The 24,352-nt window shown below is 33.8% G+C and overlaps 1 non-coding gene across 1 annotated transcript; it reads right to left on the bottom strand.

The window, feature by feature from the left end:
• Positions 1-663: 663 nt before the first annotated feature.
• On the bottom strand, positions 664-765 carry LOC111757333 (U6 spliceosomal RNA). Its single transcript, XR_002791705.2, has one exon. It is a non-coding gene; the product is annotated as a U6 spliceosomal RNA (small nuclear RNA).
• Between the last annotated feature and the right edge of the window lie 23,587 nt (positions 766-24,352).

The raw sequence follows: 24,352 nt of genomic DNA, 5'->3' as shown, positions 1-24,352 counted from the left end.
AAAAGCAGATTAGCAGTTGCCAGGTGCTGTGGGGAAGGGAGAATGTGGAGCAGCTATTAATGATATGAGAGTTCTTTTTGAAGTTATGAAATGTTAAAAAAAAACAAGAAGGTGGCAATAGTTAGATAACAACTTTAGTAATTTGGAAAGCATTGATTATGCATTTTAGAAATGTGAGTATTGTTTGTGAATTACATCACCCTGAAAAGATACAGCTGGAGGACAGGATGTAAAATTACTATTGACATAACTCTTCTGTCTCCTTAAGAATCAGAATAGTCATTTAACTGGGTTGTGCTGGCTACTACAAAATCTTCTTTGATTCATGACACATTTAGAGCAAAAACAATTCATTGCTTTGTTCTAATATTGTTATGATAGATTTTTGCCTTTCTGTTCAAAGAAAAAAAAAGTGTATGCTATGTTAGAAAATTCTTTTATTTCAGTGAAGTAGGCCTTAACTTTTCTGTTTGTGCTTCTAATTTTAGGTTGTCTCAAACTGAATTTTAAGATATGTCCTATTCTTTAATAAAGTTTACATTTTTAAAATACTGAACTAAATAAGAAATATATAATTTTTAAGATACAACATTGCTCTGTATTACTAGATAACTCTTGTAGCATAAAAATACAATAATGTGATATGCCCTTATTTTTATTTTTTTTAATATGGAATGCTTAACGAATTTGCATGTCACCCTTATGCAAGGGCCATGCTAATCTTCTCTGCACTGTTCCAATTTATTTTTTTTAGTATATGTGCTGCTGAAGCAAGCACTGTCCTTATTTTTCTACAAAATCTATTTTAGAGTATTAACCAAAATATGCCACTAGCCAATGTGAAATGAAATATAAATTATTAAAGATTAAATTTTACTTCTTTCTGTTATAATAGACTAAAATTGAACTGAATTTTTTTTTGGTCTTTTTCCTTTTTACCAGTACCAGGGATCGAACCCATGACTGCCTGCTTGCAAGGCAGGCGCTTATGCCGCTGAGCTAAATCCCCAGCCCCCAATTGAACTGAATTTTAAATTAATATAATTTAAAATCATGCATACATGTATTGCAGTGATACAAATCTTGAAAATACACACAAAACATTTGCAAATATATTTAATATACATTTATAAAACAGCTCTGTGGTTACATATAATTTGTCTATCGCATTCCACATATATTTCTTTCACAGAAAAGGAATTTTCCTGTAGATATTAAGAAATAAGGGATTAATATTTAATTTCTTTCATTGTAATTTTCCTAAATCTATTATTGAGTTTTGCTTTTATGACTACTTCTGAGTTGCAAAACGTTCAAAAGCACAAGGGCTTAACTCACAAAACACACAAATACATTCATTTTAGACGGGAGCTATGGAATGGTATTACCCTTTACTTGTCATTATAATCACAATCTATACAAACAAAAAATGAAAGGAATCCTACAAAGATAGCCTATCCACAATGTTAAATCAAGTCTTCTGGAAGAAATATCTAATTCAAAATGTGACAATAATTATGCAAAACTGAGTCTGGAGCATCTTTTATTGTTCAGAAGTAAGGAAGTACTCAAATAAAACCACAAACACACACACACACACACACACACACACACACACACACACACTTCACAATGCTGGGGACATGGTATAGGTGCATGGAACACTAGCAAGGAACTGTAAGTTTCCTGCAGCCTAACTGAAAATTTTGAGAAAAAAATAGCACTTGCTTATAGTCCAAATCACAAGAAGAAATCCATGAGCCATGCTAATGTAAAAAAATGTCAGAATGTATAATGACTGGAAAGAACAGGCAGATGACTTCCATAAAGAAGAATCCCAAATAGTGTACATAGATGTTCAATTCAAGAAAACAGTGTAATCCCTCATTTTTAAAATTTTCCCCCAGTATCGAGGTCTGAGCACAGTGCCTTCACACTGAATTCCATTCTGAGCCTCTTTCTTTCACCATGATGATGATGATGATGAAGATGATTATTATCAGTATTATTATTACCTTGAAACAGGATGTCTCTAATTTGCTAAGTTGTCCAGATGAGACTCACGCTTGCGAACTTTCTGCCTCAGGCTCCCAAAGTGCTAGGATGATGAACCTGCAGCAGCACTCCAAACTCTTTCCTCCTTTTTTAACTACAGATTTTGTGAAATGTCTCTTTCTAAAACTAATATATCAAAAGGAGAAAGGAACAATAATTTTATTGTAAAGATATCTGATACATTATGGTTAGCATTAACATTAAATAATCATGTTGATAATATGCAAACTCAGTACGAAATGAGACAGGCAACTTGTTTCTATGAACACTCACCAAAAACTCCCTTAACTCCAGTGTAATGAGAACAAGAGGGATCAAAGAAATTTCAGCTGAGAAGTACCAGACTAGTATTCCTCAAAATTCCCTAGATGACCAAAAACAAAGGAAGTCTGCAAAACTGTCACAGCTTAGGAGAAATTAAGGAGGCAGGGCAATCAGAATTGTCCTGGAAAAAATTCTCAAACAAAAAATTTGAGGAGGTGGGAAAATTTCAGGAAATTTGAAAAAAGAAAAATAATGGACTTTAACTACAATGATAAAGGTACTGTATGTTCACAATGATTTGTTGGTTATGACATGTATACCACATTAACAACAAGTGCTAGTAATAAGGAATATTTTGGCAGTAGGCATATGAGAATTCTGTAGTATCATCACAATCATGTTGTATATTTAAAACTAAAACAACGTTCATATTTGAAAACTATAGTCTCTGTAAGGTTTAATGCAGAAGAAGATAAGCCTGAGTTAATTTTTGTTACAGTTGACAGCCTAGTGTAATCTCTGATACCATTTGGATTATGGCTTTGATTTTCATAAACAATTTAGAAAAATAAGTATTCAAACAAGTTATAAAAATTAAAGCTGTGAATGTTAAGGTAATAGAGAATGCAATGAGTTGAAGTTATCATGTTTGTGCAAATATTGTAACCAAAATAGAGATGCTTTGATATAAAAATACATTTTGATACAGTTTTCATATCTACTGTATTATGGATTAATAAATTCAAAAGCATACACATGTACTTGATAGAAAATTTAAGGAATTTTTCAAAAACTTTTTTCTTTGCACTTTTCTCTTGATTCACCAGCTTCAATTTTTTTGCTACCTGCAACCACCCTTACCAGATTTACTTGATGACTCAAATTGCAGCATTTATGCAATTTTCTAGAAATAGGACTTAGGTGCAGAAGATACAGTTTGTTGAAAATGTAGATTGCAGCTGTATCCCACAACTAATTCTGTCTGCATCGATCTCTGTTAGAGCTTTGCTAGAAGATAATCATGCTGTCATCTTGCTGTTCACCTTGAGAAATAAAAATTTATGAAAATTTCATTTGTCTTATTTCATGAAAATGTACTTTTATGTAGTTGCAGTTTCATTTTCCTGGAAATGGAGTACTGTATATTGGTAGGTCAATATTTATACCTTAAATTATAATACCCATATTATAAATGCACATTAAAATAATCCTATTTATTATTTGCCATTTTATTTAACATGGCAAAACAATACAAAAAGAATTAGGAGAACAAGATTATTTTCAAATATGAAAGATGCTCTCAAATATCTTGAAATAAGTATTGGTGGTTCTCAAAGTCTTTTTAAAAGCTGTACATATGTCTTGAGAACCAATCACCATATAAATTAATTCCTGATTTTGAGCCTCAAGCAGAAGTTTCATAATAGAGAATGTATAGACATGAAAGTTTAAAAGGCCTAGAAATTACTTTCATCAATTTTTTCAAGTTTCAGTTACCTCATTTGTAATGTTGAAATCATCATCATCATCATCATTTAAATATAAAATTGTTAAGATTGTAGAAGAATTATGGGAAAAACCAGGATTTCCAGGCATGTTTAGTGTCACTAAACAGACCAGTTTTTGATCCACGTTGTCATAGTATTAGACTTAAGAGGAGTAGCCCTTGTAAGTGAAAAGTGTGCGAATGTTAAATACCATGGAAAAAAGTTTAAACTGATCATTTGTCACTACAATCAGAGAGACACAAAATTGTAAAAAAAGTTTAATGATGTGCACTAAGATGTTGATTTCAGACCAACAATCAGAAACATAGACTGCCAGCCTCTCTACAATAGAACATCCCCCAAATTTTTCTACTAGTCACTCTTAGACTGCCACATTTCTGTTCAGTGTTACTATTTAAATGAATCTGTAAAATGAATTCAGAGGCACAAGAGTTACCTCAATGAATCCATTCTTCGTACACATATATTCTTAAAGTGTCATGTGACAAGTCTGTATTAAATGTTAGAATTGTTGGGGAATGTAAATTATCACTTAAATCCAAGCCTAAATTTTGCCTAAAACAGTAGGAAGCATCCTTTCTTTAGTGCATCTGCAACATAGATAGTTGATCTCTAGACTTCCTGTTTATCATCTTACCATACTTTCATATTAAAAGTAGAATAAAATTCAACTTACAAAGTCAGTGAGATTATTCTTATCTTTCAGAATTCATGTCAATCCCTTTACTCTATTAACTAACTGAACTGGCATCCTTCCTGTGCTTCTGTTTAATCTTTCTGAACTACTACAGATTTTCATAAACCTAAAAGATTTGCATCACATATATGTTGGCTCACATACAGAGGTATGTAAGAGGAAAAATCACGGAATTTATGTCTAACTCTGAATAGAAAGAAGCAGACAGGGAAAAGTAGATAAGTTCAGTGAACACTCCTCCTATAAGTGTAGAGGGTAAAAATGATTATATTAAACCCTGTAGGAGAAAAGACATTTTGGGCCAGGGGACAAACTGAACTATTCATGCTTCTTCCTTGAATAGTCTTTTAATACTCCTAAGCTCATTGCAAGACCCTTTGCCAAAGTATGTCCAACACACAGGATCAACTTAATGAGATAACCTGAGTACAACCGAGCACATGTATCTCTATTCCTTTATCTTCCCATGAGGTGAATTGCTCTGCTGGATCCACCTCAATATACAGAAGTAGCCTATTCCTTTGAGTGGGTTAACTTGCCAACGTTCTACTTACCTATCAATGTAAACCACATATTTCATCTGTAAAACTGATACATTTTGGCACATATCTGGGTTTTTTTTTTTTTTTGCCTTTAAGTATCATTAAACTAGGCATAGAACAAAAATGACGTTTGCCAGACTCTCAAATCTTAAAGAAAGCAATGCTTTTCAGCATTGTAACTGAAGTGAACTACAGTTGGCTATGAGCTACAGTCTAAAATGAAGCCTGGTGTTAGATGTACTTCTCTAGTCGAGGTCTTCTGCTTCCTGATTTGAAGAAAAATGAATAGTGGTCACCAGATGAAGGAATCTTTTCATGTAAAGCAGAAATTCATAGTAATTACAAGGGCTCAAAAATTATTTGATGAAGTACTGGACAAATGTATGAATGGAATTCTCTCTTTCAGGTGGTATGAGAAACACATAGTTCCACACCAGCAGGAGAATAATGCATTTGTTCTCAAAGATACGAGGGACTGTAAAGTATTCATAGTCAAACATAGGAAGTGGAGCTAAGGTGAAGATAAATGACTATATCAGTTTCTTCAGCAGAATAGATTTACAGACAATCGTAGCAGACAAATTTTCCCAGAAATAGAAATAATACATAGTAGGTGGCATGGTAGATTCACACAGCAAGTTAGTGGTAAAGAACCCTGAGGAGGGTGGCAATTTGAGGGGGAAAAATGACAAGAAATAAAAGATTCATTATTGATATAGCCAAACTTTGGATACTTCTCACAGTAGTAACCTTGTAAACCATTATACCTGTGGCATTATATTTTACTAATGACCTTTTTTTTCTATTTACTAGCTCTCCCGAGGTAGAAAGTTGGCTAAGTAAAGACTACCTAGTGGTGCAAGAAGCTTTTTTCTGAGGTTTTATTTTAATTTCAGGAAATGAGGCTAGCCGAGGAGAAAGTTAAGAAAAAAAGAAGAGAAAATGAGTCATTTTTTATTAATTTAACTACATTTTTGTATTTAGCAACAATTTCATTCAAAATGGTAAACAATTACTTTATTAATTTTCATAAGGCAATTACAAGTTCCCATGACTCTTTTCTGAGCAAAACTGCAAGTCTCATAAGATGTGCTCCCAATTCACAGCTGTGTGGCATTACATTATCATGGCTCGTTATCACAATTGCTTGGATTATCTCTTGGATGATCAATTTCCCAGAGGGCAATTAGATCAAGAGAAGTCAATCTAAATCAGTACTGTAAAGACCAGCTAACTGGAATAATGCTGGTAATTTTGGTGATTAAAATAACAAATACAGCTCAATTATGTAAAGCTGACATATTTTACTTGACTGTGATGTGAACAACACATACACAACAAAAACCCCTCTGCGCCTGCCCAAAGAACTTTGTGGATCAAACTCTAACTGCTGCTGTTCTGCATGACTGAAGTGTATCATTTTTGACAGCTTATCTTATTAATAAATTAGCTTTTCCATGCTTCCTATGTAACTTCATGTTTATGAAAAATAAACCAGATTATCCTCTTCCTCAACCATACTGATTTTTTTTATTTATTTGTGTGTTTTTTTGATACTGGAATTGAATTCAGGACCTCTCACTTGCCAAGGAGGCATACTGCATTTAAAGATGGAATATTGACAATATAATTAAAGCAATCATTATTAATTAGCACGTTAGTCAAAACAAGCATCATGTCACATAATTTGTAATTTTGGGGAAAAAAGTTTAGAAAAAAGGAATTCTGGAACATCCATTGCTTTCAAGCCTTGGAAAAACAAGCCTTGGGAAAAATGCTGTCTTTATCTGTCTCTCACAAGTACCGAATCTCATCATCTGAGCCAGGCTGGAATTGCCTTGATTTCAGCCAAACTGTTAAACAAAAGAGCAAGAGAGACAGAGAGAAAAAGGGGGCAAGAGAAAAAGCTTCTTTTGGCCCATCCTTCAAGAAATAGGCTGCTTGGCAAAATAAAACTACATTTGTTATTAGAAAGATGTCTGCAGATGTATGTGACCTGAGTGCTACAAAACAATGGGAGGTTATTGGGCTCACATAGCATGTAATCATTTCTAGGGTAGCACTATATCAGAATTGGGGATTAAGCCAACAGAGCATGTTTGTCTAGAATTGTGATAATTGCTGAGTGCAGTGCAGTATTAAATTATTCTGCAAAATGGAACAGTGTATTTTTCTAAGGGCCAACTATATAAATAAACATGCTAATGTTTCAACAAGACAAGCAATAGAAGACTTTGAGCAAAAACAGTATATACTCTTAGATCATAAACTTTTTGTATATAACATTTTAGATAATGTCAGTGAGATTTAAATGTATGTAAATTGTTCTGTTTAAAAGAAATGTATGCTACATCCACTTTTTTTGTCTGCTAGGAAAAAACTCGTTTAATCATTATTAACACATCTTTGGATGAGTATATGATTTATGAGTATATATTTTAAGGGCCATTTTGGGACCTGAAGAACTGATTAACTTTGTAAGAAAACGCAGTAATGTATCAAACTTTCTTTGCAAAATAATATTAGTTTGCTAAATATATCTGAAAAATAGCTTACCTGAATACAGAGTTCTAGTTTGACGAGTTTTTATTCTTTCTTCTCTTTGATGATGTTTCCAATAACATCTGTGTCACACTGTTCTTGACAAGAAATTAGCTTTTATTCCTGTCTTTGTCTGCCTCATATGCTATGGCATTTAAAAATCTATCTGGTGCACTTTTTTAAACACTTTTTTGTTTTAAAAAGCAAAACAGAAAAAAAGGATAGAAATGACACAGAACTAAAAAAAAAAACAGTAAGAAATCACCATTAGTTAATATATCACATATTGTTACCTTAGAAGTAGTTTTTCAGATTACAAGATCTAGGCACAAAAATAATCAAACAAAAGCAGAAACTGTTTTTTTTTAATAAACTAACAGAGGGTTATAATATAGTTATCTATCTTGCATACAAATACAAACATACCTTTACTTAGGTTTACCAATATACATGTAATCTTTTCTTTTCTTCCTTTTCTCCTATCCCATTTGTTCTTTCCTTTCTATCACGTTCTTTCTCTTTCATTATTATTATGTATCTATTGTATACTTTGTATCTTATTACTCTTTCAGCCTTTTATTTTTTTATACCAGGGAGATAATACAATATTTACAAATATCAGTTTGATTTATTTCACTTATAAATATGCTCTCAAGTTGCCTCCATTTACCTATAAAAGCCTTAAGATTATCCTTTTTATAACTGAATAATACATTGCATAAAAAATACCACATCTTTTTTATCCATTCTGCAGTTTATGATCATTTGGGTTGTTTCCAAGATTCAGCTACTAAAAATTGTACTGCTGTAAACATGGGTGCATATATATCACTCTAGCATGACATTTTCAATTTTTCTGGCACTGTAACATGAAGAGGAATAGCTGAATTGAATCATAGTTTTTTTAGGAATCTCCACACTAATTTCCACAGTGCTTGCAACAGTCTATACACCCACCTGCAGTGGAGAAGTGTTCAGTTTGCCCCACAACCCTGGAAACATTTGTTATCAGTTGATTTCTTGATAGTAGACGTTTTTTCTAGAAGGAGATGGAATCTCAATGCTGTTTTAATTTCATTTCTTGAATGACCAGTAATGTTGAACATGTCTTCATGTATTTATTTGCCTTTTGTATTTATTCATCTGATAAGTGAGTGTTCATCTCAGATATTCATTTTGGACTGTGTCTTTGAATACGGGGGTGGGGGCTGATGTTTTTCAGTTCTTTATATAAGGCCTTTTTTGAAGGGCAGCTGGCTAAACTTCTTTCCCATTCTGTCAGTTTCTGTCACTCTGTTGGTAATTTCTTTTGAAGTACAAACATTTTAATAAAAATGAGTTCCCAGTTGTTGATTCTTTGAGGTACTTCCTTTGTAGTTTGTATTCTGTTCATGAACTTTTTGTCTAACCATATCTCTTTAAGATTTCTATCTACTTGTCTCCCAGTAGATTTAGTTTCTATGTTAATATTTAAATCTCTGATGCATTTTGACTTTAGTTTAGTGCGTGGTGATAGACAGGGTTCTAGCTTCAGTCTTCAGAATGTGGAAAGCCAATTTCTGCAGCACTATTTATTAAAGAGGCTATCTTTCTTCCAGCAAACATATTTAGCCCCTTTGTCAAAGGTGAGATGGCTAAGCGTCTTTGTAGTTGTGTCTGCATCTTCTACTCTATTCCATTTATCCTCGTCTGTTTTTATGCCAGTGACATGCTGATTCTATCACTGTAGTTTTGTAGTATATTTTCAGGTCAGGGTTGTGATGTCTCCTTGCCTGTGTTTCCCAAAATGGGCTTTGATATTTTAGGTCTCTCCTTTTTCCAAAGGAATTTTAGGAATGTTTTCTCTTGATCTTTAAGGTATATTAATGGTATTTTGATCAAGAATGCATTAAATATATATAATGATTTTGGAAGTATGGCCATTTTCACAGTGTTCGTTCTTCCTAGCCAAGAGCAAGGGATATCTTTCCATTTTCTGAAATCCTCTTCAATCTCCTTTTTTAAAGACTACTGTAGTTTTCAACATATAGGACTTTTACATTCTTTGTTAGGTTGATTCCTAAGTATTTCTTTGTTTTGGATGCTATTGTGAAAGGTGTCATTTCCATCATTTTTCTCTCAGTGACTTTGTTGTTTGTTCAGGAATGTTATTATTTGTCAGTGTTAATTTTGTATCCAGCTACACTGTTGAATGTGCTTATTCACTCTAGTAGTCTTTTGATGGAGTTTTGAGATCTTCTACATAGACAATCATGTCATCTGCAGATAGTGATAATTTAACTTCTTCCTTTCCTTTCCTTATTCCTTTTGTTTCTCTCTCTTATCTAAATGCTTTGGCTAATGTTTCCAGGAGTTGTGATACTGGACATCCTTGTATTGTTTCTGATTTTAGAGTGAAAGCTTTCAGTTTTTGTCCATTTAGTATAATGTTGGCTGTTGGTTTGTCCTAGATGGCTTTTATCAGATTAAGGTAGATACCATCTATTCCAAGTTTCTGTAAGGTTTTTGTCATGAACAAGTGTTGAACTTTATCAAAAGCTTTTTCTACATCTATAGAAATGATCATGTAATTTTTGTCTTTGACTTGGTTGCTATGATATATTACATTTATTGATTTGTGTATGTTTAATCATCTCTACATTCCTGAGATAACCTCAACTTGGTCATGATGCATACTCTTCTTGATGAGTACATTCTTTTGCCAGTGTTTTATTGAGAATTTTTGCATCAATGTTCATTAGAGAGACTGACCTATAGTTGCCCTTTTTGGTTGTCTGTTTCTCAGGTTTTGGTAACAGAGTAATATTTGCCTCCAGGAATGAGTTAGGGTGAATTGCTTCCCCTTCAATTTCATTGAAAAGTTTGAGGTATATTTGCATTAAATCTTCTCTAAATTTCTTTTAGAATTCAGCTGTCAATCCATCAGGACCTAGGATTTTCTTTGTTAGTAAGTTTTTAATCACATTTTCATTTCAGTTGCTGATATTGCATTTTTCAAATTGTTATATCTTTCTGAGTCAGCTTCGATATTTCATATGTTTCCTCTGTCTTTTCTACCTTGTCTTAGTTACTTTTTACTCATTGTTGAGACAAAATACCTGACACCCAAAGTCATGGAAGGAAAAGTTTATTTCTTATAGTTCTCAGAGTTTTCACGCCATATTCAGTTGGCTCAGAGTGGCAGGGTGGCCTGGCAAGCTGCCGTTCACGACTGACTGCAAACAGCAAAGTATGGACCAGCAAGAGAGCAAGACACACCTTCTTCACACAATTACATTGTATCCTGACTCCACCTCTGGGTCTCATATCACCAATCCAAGCACTAGACAAGGAACCAATCATAAATGCTAGATTTGATAGCATCCAAATTGCATGAGGCTAGGAGGCCACTGCCATAAAACCTTGGCACACTCTATGTGAATAAAGATTTTAATCAGGTATTCATGATTTTCTCAATTTCCATGAGATCTGTAGCAATTTCTCCTTTTTCATCCCTTATTGCATGAATTTGAGTTTCTTTCTTTTTCTTGACAAGGTTGGCTAGAGGCTTATCAACTTTGTTTGTTCTCTCAAAAAAAACAGGTCTCTGATTCATTAACTCTTTGTATTGTTTTACTAGTCTCAATTGCATTAATTTCTGCTCTGATCTTTATAATTTCCTGTCTTTTATGAGCTTTGGGCTTTACTTGTTCTTCTTTTTCTAGAAGCTTCAGGTGTACATTAAGTTGTTTATTTGACCTCTTTCTATTTCTTTGATGTGACAATTTATTGCTATACATTTTCCTCTTGGGACTGCTTTCATTGCATCCCACAGGTTTCAGTATGTTTTATCTGCATTTTCATTGAATTGTTGGTATTGCTTAATTTCTTCTTTAATTTCACCTGTAAAACATTGATTGTTCAAGAGGTTGCTATTTAATTTTATGTAATTATGCCGGTTTTGCAATTTATTTTGCTAATAATTACCAATTTCAGTGCACTATCGTCAGATAACATGCGTTGGATAATTTCAATCCCTTTACATTTACTTAAGAATGTTCTGTGGGCTAATATATGGTCTGCTTTGGAGAATGACCCATGTACAACTGAGAAGAATTTGTATTCTGATGTGGTTGGGTGAAACATGTAAACATCTACTAAGTCCACTTGTCCACAGGTTTGATTCAGTTCTGTTATTCCTTTGTCAACTTTTTGTCTAGTTGATCCATCTCTTTGTAACAGTGGGATATTAAGTTCCATAATTACAAGCATGCTGTTGCTTATTTGGTTTGTCATATCTATTAGTATTTGTCTTATATAGTTTGGTACTCCTGTATTTGGTGCATATATGTTTATGATTGTTAGCTCTTCCTCTTGAATTATTCCGCTGACAAGTACAAGTATAGAGTAACATTTTTTTTAACTCTTTTGATAATTTTTGGCTTGAAGTTCACATTATTTGCAAACAGAATAACTACCCCTGTTTTCTCTGTGTTCCTATTGCATGGAATATTGTTTTCCATCATTTGACTTTTAGTCTATGCATTTCCTTTAGAGCCAGATGTATTTCTTATTCACAGCATATTGTTGGATCCTATTTTTTTGATCCATTCTGTTAACCTGTTTCTTTTAATGGGTGAATTGAGGCCATTTGCATTGATGGATATGACTGATATGTACTAGGTCAACTTTGTCATATTATTTTCCTGTTGTTCATTTTCTGCTTTTCCCCCTTGTTTAATTGCCTGCTTTGCCTGGTGGTTTCTTTCTGTTGTTGTTCTGGGAAATGTAGTCATTTTTATCTCTCTCTAGTATGCCTTGCATATTCTTACTAGGACTGGTTTGGTGGACATGAATTTCTTCAGGTGTTCTTTGTCATGGAAGTGTCTTGTTTCTCCTTTAAATTTAAAGAAAGTTTTGCAGGGTACTTCAACCTGAGTTGAAAGTTGTTCTCTTTCAGGGCTTGAAATACTTAACTCCAAGCTCATCTTAACTGGAGGGTTTGTGCTGAAAAGTTTGTCATGATTCTAATGGGCCTTCCTTGATAGATGAGATTTTTTTTTCTATAGCAGCTTTTAGTATTCTGTTTTTATGCTGCATGTCTGGGATCTTACTATATGTCTGGGTGTAGATTTATTTTGGTTATGATTGTTTGGTGCTCTATATACATGACTGATCTGCTTATCAGTTTCTTTTCCTTTGTTTGGGAAATTTTCTGCTTTCACTTCTGTGAATATTTTTCTGTCATTTGCATTGACTTTTGTATTTTCACTGATGCCTATCATTTTTATATTGTTTCTCTTTGCATCATCTTTAAGCTGCTGAATTGTCCTTTCATACTGCCTCGCTATTTTTAAAAGTTCTTTCCTTTCATGTCCATTAGCTGTGATGCTGTGCTCAAGGCCCAAAATCCTATCCTCAGCCTCATTCAAATGATTTCACCAGCTTTCAATAGAAATTTTTATTTCTTGAATATCTCTTTGTATGTTTCATGCATTCTACTTGTTTTCTATATTGTTCATTCAAGGTTTCCATCATTTTCCCATGCTTCTGTAGTTTTTTTATCTGTCTTTTCTAGCTATGCTGAGCAACTCCTTTTTTTAAGGTTGTCATTTCTTTCTTTACATGAGAGATTACTTCTAATCTTATTTCCTATAGAGCCTCATGGATTTGTTTCTTTATTTTACTTACTATCTTTTCAGAAATTTCAGTTGCATGACTTTTAATATCTTCTATTTTGATGGCTCCTGTACTTGTTTCTGATGGAGTGAATATCTGAGAATGCATTTTGCTTTTATTTCATGATTTTCACCTCTTAGGCTAAAGTTTTGTCTTTCAGTCCCACTAGTCTCAACTGCCTGTAGTGCATGTCATGATCCTACTGTGTGGTTGATATTTGTCCTGTGTTGGGTCCTACAATGAAGACAAGGGCCAGTCACCTGAATTCCTCCTACAGGGCCTGTTGGGTGAGTCTTATATTCTTTGTAGGCTTACTAGTCTAGACAGATGGATGTAAATCGATCCTTTGATTCTGCTGTTACTATGGTTGTAGTCTGTTCCAGGCTGCCAGATCGGCCAGACTAAAGTGTTCACCTCACCTGAGACCCTACTGTTCCACTGGGTGTCTCTTCTGTTTTCTCCCAGGTTAGGAGAGGTCTTATCAGTACTCTCCTCGATCCACCTAGTGTTCTCTGTATGGAGGAAGGATTAACCCACACTCTTGCAAGGATCTCAAAGGTCCTACAGCTTGTGAAGGAGAGTTTGCTACTGCCCCTGTTTACCCATTGAGGGCTTTTATTTAAGGGAGTAACTCCCCACACTGGTGCAAGCCTACTGAAGTCTTGTGTGGAAGAGGTGTTCCTGAGACTCCCTACAGCCCAGCCAGATTCTACAGGTCATAGAAGAGTTTATTGATTATCAATTGGCTGCTATGACCTTTCAACTGCCTTAGGTACAAGGGTGTGAAGAAGAGGGGTAGCTGATGATCCCACAGCTGTCTCAGGTCTGTAGAGTGAGGAGGGGCCTCTGGTATACATCTTTGATTGTTTGATAACATTAATGATTCTATTTTTACTTTCATCCTGTCATTTCATTGAACTTTATAGAACTTAGAACCTAATTTTTTCTAGCAAATTGGAAAATTTTATCCATTTATTAAAAAGATTTTATGGCTTGAATCTATAACATCCTCCAAAATCTGACATATTCAAAGAAGGGACTTTCAGAAGGTAACGGAATCACACGTTTATCAGTTGAGTAGTTCATTGATGAATTCATAGCTTAATAAGAGATGGGTTTGTGAAGAAAAGTTCACTCACTGAGGCATAACCTAGAAGAATGTATTCTTACTGGATACCGTGACTTAAGCAGTTTTCTTTCTCTTGCCTTTCACCATACTGTTTTTGCCTTGGAACTAGTCATGAACTGAGCCCTCTAAAACCATGAGCCAAAATGATCCTCTTCCTTAACTTAAGGTATTGTATTGAGTGTTTTGTCCCAGCAAAAGGAGACAACCACAAGTGAATTTTTCTGCCATGATCTTTTTGGATTCACTTTCTGGGTCTCCAATTACATATATAATTTTAGATATTTTCTAAAATTTTTAGAAAATTTTAGATATTTTCCCTCAGATCTCTGATACTATATTTTAGTTATAAACATTTTCCCCTGTGCATTAGCTTGCATAGTCTCTATTTACCTGTCTGTATGTCTATATGTGCACTAATAGTCTATATTTTATTGTACAATACCAAATATTAAATCCTATGTAATGATTATTTCTCAGTTCTAGATTACCCTTTGGGTCTTTACTTTTTATTTCTTAGTGACATTTTCTTTTTCTAAATATTTTTATCCTTATCTTAAATTCCTAGACATATTTATAGTAATTATTTTAAATGTATAAGCTTCTAATTCACTCACTTCTGCATCCTTTCACATAATTTTATTGCTTGCTTTCCTAAATATAGGTCATTTGCTCCTAATCCTTTAATTTTTATTGGATGTTGAGAAATGGAAGCATTATGTTTCCAATCCTATATGCTGTTAAATTTTATCTTTACAAGAAACTAATTTTATGGTAACTTGCCTTACCCTTTTGAAGTTCTTGAAAGTTGTTTTTGGCTTTGGAATGGGAATTGTTATTTTTTTTAATTTTAAAAACAAAAAGTAATAGAAACCATTATGCAGAATTTCAAAACAAAATAATAGAAGATTAACACTGTTTAATATATTGTGTATTATTATCTTCAAAGTAGTTGTTCAGATTATAAGATACAAGCATAAAAATGATCAAACAATTGATCAACATAAGCATAAAATTCTTTTCAATGAACTAACACAGATTAGTAATATAGTTATCTATCATATATATATGTTGGAGACCACTACGAAGCAGCTTAGAGCAGGATTTAAAATCAACTATTTGGCTTTCTATATTTATCTGTGAGTCTGTACTGTGCCTAGGCACGTTTCCTGGCAACAGGAGCTGATTCACAGTAAGTGAACCCTTATGAATCACTGGTCCTGGCTGAGGCCTGTAGTAGTCTGTGAAGCCAGAGATACCTCAAAGGTCAAAGTAAGTCCACAGCTGAGGACATTTTGGACCCAAAACTAATTAAGTAAACAGAGACGGTAGCTGAAGGAATCTCCCTCCTGCAATCACACTTCTACCATAAATGTCATCCTGGAGATAAGACAGTTTTCCTAAATTGGCATAATTTACTACTTGGAGAAGTCCAAGTCTACTACTTGGAGAGGTCCTGCTCACTTCCTGCACTTTCCTCAGTTTCCCTGCCCTTTGTTTTGGACCTAATAAATATGGTTGGCCTTTGTCTTAACCCTCAGAATCTTGAACTCAGCTAAAGGGTTTCGACTCTCCTGGTACCCTAAAATCATACCACTTGTCTCATTTTATTTAAGCCTTTACTGTACACTCATTTAGGAGACTGGGGATCTAGTCATATATATAGACATAGATATAGACATAGATATAGATATAGATATAGATAGATATAGTCTTTCCCCTTCTTTCTTTTCTCATTTCCCCTATTCAAGTTGTTTTTTACTTTTGAACAGTTTCTTTCTCTTCCACTTTCACAATATTTAATGTATATTTTGGAACTTTTTTACTCTTTGTTCTTTAACTGGTGAATGAGTCTGATTTATTTTACTTATGAGTATGATCTTAAGTTGTATCCATTTACCAGCACAGTTTTTAGTAGTTAACTCTTGGATACAACCTAAATGCTCATAAACCACAGAATAGATAAAAAAGATGTGGCCTTTTTTTGGTACTAGGGATCGAAATCATGACCTAGTGCTTGCCAGGCATGTGCTCGTGCTGCTGAACTAAATCCTCATCCCTAGATGTGTCATTTTTATACAATGGAATGCTACTCAGCTATAAAGAAGGATAAATTTGGGCATTGCTATTCTAAAGAAGATTTAATACTAAGGATACAATATTCTTCTTCCAAAATTATCATGTAAGCCAATAGAATACACATACACACATATAAAACATGTATGTATAATTTATTACAAAATATTGGCTCTCATGACTACGAAAGCTAAAAAAATTCTATGATCTGCTGCCATCAAGCTGCATCTCCAGAAAAGCTGGTGGTAGACATCCAGTCTGATTCTGAAGACCTCAGAATCAGGAAAGCCCATTTAAATGAAAAAGACAAATGTCCTGTCTCAGTTTAGGGAAGCATTATTTTTTCTGTGCCTATTTGACCAGTTACGACCTTGACAGATCAGATGATTCTCAAAAGACTAGATAATTAGAATCCTTGACTGAGGTCACCCATTCAAATGTTAATATCATTTGGAAATATACCTAAAGCTCATCCAGACATAACACCTAATCTGATTTTAATGTGACACAATCAGTTTTGCACATAAAATTAACCGTCTCTTATGAGTTTTCCACTGTCTCCCTTGAATACTCAGGGGTTGGTGATATTTTTCCACTCTGTTTTGGAGCTGCTAGACTTACCCAAAATGTGTTGCAAGTAGAGTCTCTATTTGGTTCATAGTTTTTAATTCCCTATTGTTTTCTGTCAGTCCTCAAAGTGTTTCAATACATTAATGCACAGTTTAAACATCTGGGACTCTTCTCTGATTCCCTGCACTGCAAACAACAGGCACATCTGCAATCTTACCCTTTAATTATTGCCTCCTGGGCTTGATGAGATTGTCATACTCTGTTGGAATTCTCTTCCTGTGCCATTATTCAAAAAATGCTTCTAGGCAGAATGCCAAAGAGTGTTTATGGTTCATCTCATTTGTCTTTGATGTCTCAGGTATTATAACTCTACACTCATTTCTGACCCTCAGACTCTCTGTTTGTAGAATTTGTCTGTATTGGTAGTTCCATGGCATGGGCCAGCACCAATCATGAACAACAATTTTAATCTGAGTTGTAAGCATTCCAAGCTTTGTAAGTGTTCATAATCACATGAAGTTATTATAAAACCTGAAGATTATACCATTTATACTGAGGTTACTTTAAGACAAATGATATAAAATTAAGGTTACAATAGATGTAATTATTTACCTAGAAAATATAAATCACTGAAAACCTTAGCTTTAAAAACTGGCAATTAACAAACTCATAAAAAATAGAAAATAACCATTGATTTTATTCATAGTTGCCTGTCAATAATACATTTTATCCTAAGTATTTGGAAATACTATCTTCAGTACCTATTTATAGGTCAATCATTTATGTTATAATTTAGAAAGAAAAATCATGACTGGTTGATTTTTTACTATTAATTGCTCACAACATTTTCTTTAAGCTTTTTAACTTGCATTTGGCATTTTTATTGATTTTTCAAATAGCAGCCACATTTGGGAAGAAATCATTAACTCTTTAAGCATATAAGCTATAATATTTCTGAGCAGTCTAAGCTATGCATTGACTAATACAATCAAATTACAAAGAAGTTTCTGATTTTCATATTTTTGAAAATGTGTACATTTGCTTTCTGTATTTAAATGCATAAAGAAATCATAAAAATCAAATTTGTCAATGCTATCCAAAATTTCTCTCCATTAAACTTCTATATTTGGTAGTTTTGATGTCAGAATAATTTACTATATTCCACTCATTGATTGTATCATTTTGTTTTCATTTTGACTAAATTCCACTTAACTTCTCAGAAATAATTTTAAATAAATATGAAATCTTTCCTAACCTCAAAAAAAAAAAATGTAAATCTGTGCTGCAGTGAGGGGTTACAAAGGAAAAGATATAATAAATTATGTAATAAACATAATCAAGCTGAAGCCCTGGACCCCTCAGCAACACCCTCCATGAGTCTATCTGAAGACCTAGAGCTCATGACAATGTCCTCCATGAGTCCAGCTGGAGACCTAGAGCCCACAACTATGTCTCATGCAAGTCGGTAACAAGGATCTGCACTGGGAAGGCCCAGAGGTAAGTGCTGGAAGCTAGAAAGTCTGCACTAGCAGGATGAAGGCTCTCTGCCAGCAGGCTGAGGAATCTGCACTGGAGTCAGGAAACAATGCCCAAGTTTAGGAACAAAACTCTTCAAAAAGAACTGCAGCCATCCTCAGTAATACTGAAGCTTCTCACCTCCTCAGCTCCTAGAGCTTAGTTTATACCAGGAAAACCAGCATGAGAAGATTCTCCAGGAGAATCAATAGCACCCCAATTCCCCTGCAGTTCCCCTTTTATGCTGCTGGCAGTAATCCTCAAATGAACCTTCTATACCCAGCACCACTCCAATTCAGTTTAGCAGGGCATTATAAATTGACCATTAGTTAATCCACCACAATATGTAAAGGAAGTTACCATTTAGGTATGCCCAAATCAGCCTACACTATCTCAGCTTTTCTTTTTAAAAAGATGGGTAATACTTTTTTAACTTGTTATTTAAAACGAAATATTGGGACCAGGGATTTAGTTCAGTGGCATAAGCACCTGCCTGGAAAGCATGAGGCCATGAATTTGATCCCTGGTACCAAAAAACAGACAAATAAATAAGTAAATTGAAATCCTGGAGTTTTTGCAAGATTTTTATGTCATTTCATTTATATATAGTCTTCTTCCCAGTTTCAAAATACTATTTAGAAGTTTTTAAATGTTGTAGCAATGTTCCAAAGTATATACAGTTCCACAGTAACTATCTCATTACATTTGTTATTTTTAAATAAGTAGACATAAAGGTACAATATTTCAAATACAAAAAAACCTAATTTTTTGCAAAATACTAAAAATTATCAATTATCTCATGGACGCCTAATGTAGTATTTTTTATCTTTGATAACAATAATAAGATAATACAGAGTCTGCAAAGCATAATTAGCCAAAATAATTCTGTACCGAATTTGTAGAGTTGCACAGATCTGTGTCACTTTTCAGTCATATGACTGACCACCAATGTTGCTAAGGGGCACTTTGCAATCATCCATGCTTTTCATTGGTTTTGAAAAAAAACCACTAATTTTTTCAGTTGACAAGAATCTTAATAATTGTTCAGAGGTTTTGCATTCTAACAGTAGTGAAATATATTAAATAATTAATCACTGTCATGAAGTCAAAGCTAGAAAAAAGTGTGCTTGTTAGTCTTTGATTTGTTAATCATCATTTTTTTGTATTCTCTATTTTGTTTTATTCTGCATAAATTATTTTAGATAAATTAATCACACTTATTTCACTTTAAAAATTTTTGGAAGTATTTGTTCCAAATATTTTTCAAATTCAAACATAATTGTACCATTTACCTTCTTTGACAAATGATGTTTGCATCACTAACTCTGAAAAGCAAAGTATTTTTAGCACCTTCAAATAGAGCATAATATTCTGTCTTCTCTAAGATATTGATCTACTAAATTTTCATGAGCTTTCTCAAACTCAAAGTAAACATAGTTATATTTGCTACTATTTCCATTATTTTTAAGGATGCTAAATGTATGTAAAGTCTGAAAATTAGTCTAATAAATATGGTTCATTTTGGCTGGGTGGTGGGATTACACATCTGTAATCCCAGAACTCAAAAGGCTAACATGATTGCCATGAGCTTGAGGCCAGCCTCTGCTACAAAGTGAGTTCAAGGCCAGCCTGAACTGCATAGTTAGACCTGTCTCAGAAAGACACACACACACACAAAAAAAATATATATATATATATATATACATATATATATATATATATATACATATATATACACACACCCACATATATATGCATGTTTAATATATACTTATATATGCATGTTAAATGTATACATGATTTGTTTTTTCTATAATCAGTTCTCAAACACAATATAAATAACCTGTAGAATTTTCGTGAGGAAGCAAGGATCTTTCTTGAGCTTGAAATATTTAAATTCTTTTTCAAATGTTGTTTGGGAAGCATCATCTTGTTTCCCTTTATATTATTCTCTATGACTCTGTAAATATTACCAGGTCCACACTGTAAATATCAATGTATTGTTCATTAAATAGTGAATAGTGTTAGCACTTACTGAAGAACATAGCAGTTATCAAATTAAACAAATTTATCTAAAGAGCACACCTGCTTTTCCTTACATTCCTGACCACACTATTTGTGCTTTTTTTTAGCATTATTTTGTCACATCTTTTTTTTTCTATGTCTGGCTATGTCTTCATCCTTATAATTTTACTTATCAACCATACTATCATTTTTATAACTTTCATTTTCCGCAATTATCATCTTTCCACTATTTTCATATTTTGATGCTAACTGGTTTTAGTTTCATGTTGAAATAGAGTTTTGGACATTTTAAACTTCTATATCCATCTTTCTAGGACAGACATACTTTTGGCTTCTTTTAGGATACTTTGGATGTAATCAATCATTCTGAAAGTATGTAGAAAACTAACCTGAATTTCAACACATGTAAATGCAATCTTCATGCACTTTAAAGTTATCACTGTGTGTATTAAGTTACATATATCTGTAGTCAAGCTTCTTGTACAATAATTACATTGACTCTTTCCATGATATTTTGTCAGTGAAAAACTTGGAAATTTTTCCTGACCATTTTTGTATGTTAGTAGAAATGTCTGTCTGCGTGTGTGTGTGTGTGTGTGTGTGTGTGTGTGTGTGTGTGTGTGTTTTCTTTTTGTCCTGGAATCATCAGGACATATATTCATAGATAATGAGCTATTGATACTAAAACATATGATGTTATATGTAAACATTTTATGTGTTTATAGTGGTGCTATTATGCATTTTTGCTCTATGAACACGATTTGTGATTAATTTTATTATGATTCCCATTAAGTAGAACAAAAGTACTATGTATTCAAAATGGAAAATTTGTATTTTGTTCTCACACATACCAGAGAAGATAAAACATCTCTTTTGTCTTGTCATCAGTGAGAACCAAAACCCTCATGTGTAATTCTGCACACCTAATGATGGGGGGGGTTGGATTTTAACATAATACCTTCTAAAATCATACATTGTAAATATGCTTAGTCCTACTTACTATTCACATTTTTCTGGTGCCAGATGTCATAGAACTTATTTATATTGCAGCAGGAGCTCTGATCCTTGACCTTCAGCCAGCAGATGAGATGAATACACAGCGAAGCAGCTTCAGCTTTCCGAGCAGCCATTGTTACATTAGTAAATTAACCGTACACAGAGGTGACTGCAAGCTACATAAATATCCTGCAACACTCAAAAGAAATATCCCTACTTGCTTTCTGTTATTTCCCAACCCTCAAAAATTGCTCATGATCACACCAGTACTATCCAATACCAAGAGATGTACCTCAGAGGAAAAATTGAATTGGAAAGACAATGGTTGTAATGTATGAAAATTAAAAGCTATTAGTTCAACATATTTTATATTAATAAATTATTGTAGAAACAATAGGATTTTCTCCCCAGGACCCTCTTTAAGTCCTTGGCAAGTGTCTGGTAAAACTGATGTGTTCATTAGCTTAAGTTTCTCTAACATAATCAACCTGTCTTGCCCAACTATTGAATTGATATCATTTAAAAAGATTTTGTATTCTGTGAACAAAATATGACTGTCCATCAAATACAATACTATGATATTCTTTCTTTAACAGAAATATATTATCTAAAGTATCATTGATCTATTCCAGGGGAGAGGAAAGAACTCATGAAGAGCTGAAAGAAAAGCTGAGTGGCCCAGCAAGTCTATTTTCAGATATTTTCTAACTATCCTGTTCAACAAAATTTATCTGACATGTATCCCTGTAATTCATTGTCATTAAACTGACTTTGAATAACCTGGAAGCATGCCAGAAAAAAACTGAATAAAAAATACGGTTAATCAAGTCTTACTAAGCTTTCAATTAAAATATTAATTTTAGCTGATATATCACATATTCATAAAGAACTACAATACTTAAATTTTTTTTTGGAACCAGGGATGGAACTTATGACCTTGTACTTGCCGGGCAGGTGCTTATGCTACTGAGCTAAATCCCTGGCCAGAACTATAATTCTTTATCTATTTACTTTCTTAACAAATATTTTCTCATGCTCAAGCTAGACATGATGAATAAGGTAGATCAAAGTTGCTGTTCTTATAAAATTTATATTCTAATTAGGAAAAGAAAAATTCAAATTAAGTAGCTATATATTCTAACCGTATTGGAAATTGAATACTGAGAAATAAAATTTAACAATGTAAAGGAATTATGACTACAAGTGGGAAAACTGCATTCCATGGAATAAATGGACAAGGTGTTACTAAATGAGTTGAAATGGATTGCTACATTAAATAATGTAGGGAGATATTTAATTGGATGACTTCAAGCAAATCTCAAAGATGCAAGCAATAGAGAACTAAGAAAATCTCAGAGGGAGAAACAGATGCAAAGTCCAGGGAAAAGGCCAGGCATGGTTGTGCATGCCTGTAATCCCAGTACTCAGGAAACAGATTCAAGGGGATCACTGTGAGTTTGAGGGCAGCCTGAATCACAAAGTGAAACCTTGTCACAAAAGATAAAAGAGAGAGAGAGAGAGAGAGAGAGAGAGAGAGAGAGAGAGAGAGAGAAAGGAAAGGAAAGGAAAAAGGAAAGGAAAGGAAAGGAAAGGAAAGGAAAGGAAAGGAAAGGAAAGGAAAGGAAAGAAAAGAAAAGAAAAGAAAAGAAAAGAAAAAAAGAAAAGAAAAAAGAAAAGAAAAAAAAGAAAAGAAAAGAAAAGAAAAGAAAAAGATGAATAAATCATTACTGAAGACTAAAGAAAATAAATAAATAAAGTCCGGGAAAGAGAAGGTCCTTATTAGAGGGGCAATAAAAAATTCAAGTGGACTAATGCTCTGAGAATCAGGGAGACAGCCTGGAGGTAGGGAATGCATGTTTTAGGAAATAGAGGACAGATAAGATAGCCATGTATAAAACTATTTAATTTTGGAATTTGATGGAAAGTAGCATCAGTCAAGAATCTTGAGGGCTGTTAAACATCCAAGAGATGTTAGGTAAGCAGTTGGATATAGGAGACTAAGTGCAGAGAACAAAGACAGTTCAAACATCTGACATAGAAATGGTATTTCAGTGATTGTGTCCTTTTCCCCAAAATATCACACCAAAGCCAAGTATCTAATGACACAGTTTTTTTATGCATAATGATACTGTTTTTTTGTTACTTTTTATTTTGAAAGTATACAACAGAACAAGTTAGAATAAAGCCAACTAAGATCGTACAGTGAAATTGGTACAGAACTTCACAGCAGGTTACCGGGATAACAGTAATAGGTATCACAGTATATTTTGTTATCTTTATAATAGTTGTTCTTTCAATCCTGTATATCAAAATGAGATGAAATATAGAACACTGTAGAACTTATTAAAACAGAATATTGAATAGAGCAGTACCATTAATCAGGAAAGAGCAAAACAGTAATAACAATATTTGCCTTCAAAGAAATGGTAGAAGGAAGTCCCCCTCATTTGCTATGGTCAATCTCCCAGAAGATGCTCAGATTTCTGGTTCCCATTTGCTAATGGGCGGGGGTGGGAGGAGAAGGAGGATCAGGGAAGTGGGATATTTGACTCTAAGCCATGTAGCAGTGGGTTCACTATTGCTAAGCAGGGAGGCAGGATGGTCATTTGTTTTCACAGCATCCTAAGTTCCAACATGGCGTGCATCTCAGGAGACACTGCTAGTTCTCCCCCTGGAAGGGCTGCAGTCTGCCACCCTGCCTGCCCTTACCAGGGAGGGGAGGTGCTGGCTTGGCTTCCCAGAGTCCTAAGTTCCAACATGGCGTAGATCTCAGGAGACA

The sequence above is a fragment of the Cavia porcellus genome, unplaced genomic scaffold, assembly GCF_034190915.1.
Source record: "Cavia porcellus strain 051 isolate PalLab524CR breed Dunkin Hartley unplaced genomic scaffold, mCavPor4.1 scaffold_30, whole genome shotgun sequence".
NCBI lineage: Eukaryota > Metazoa > Chordata > Mammalia > Rodentia > Caviidae > Cavia > Cavia porcellus.
This window is presented reverse-complemented; position numbering and strand designations above follow the sequence as displayed.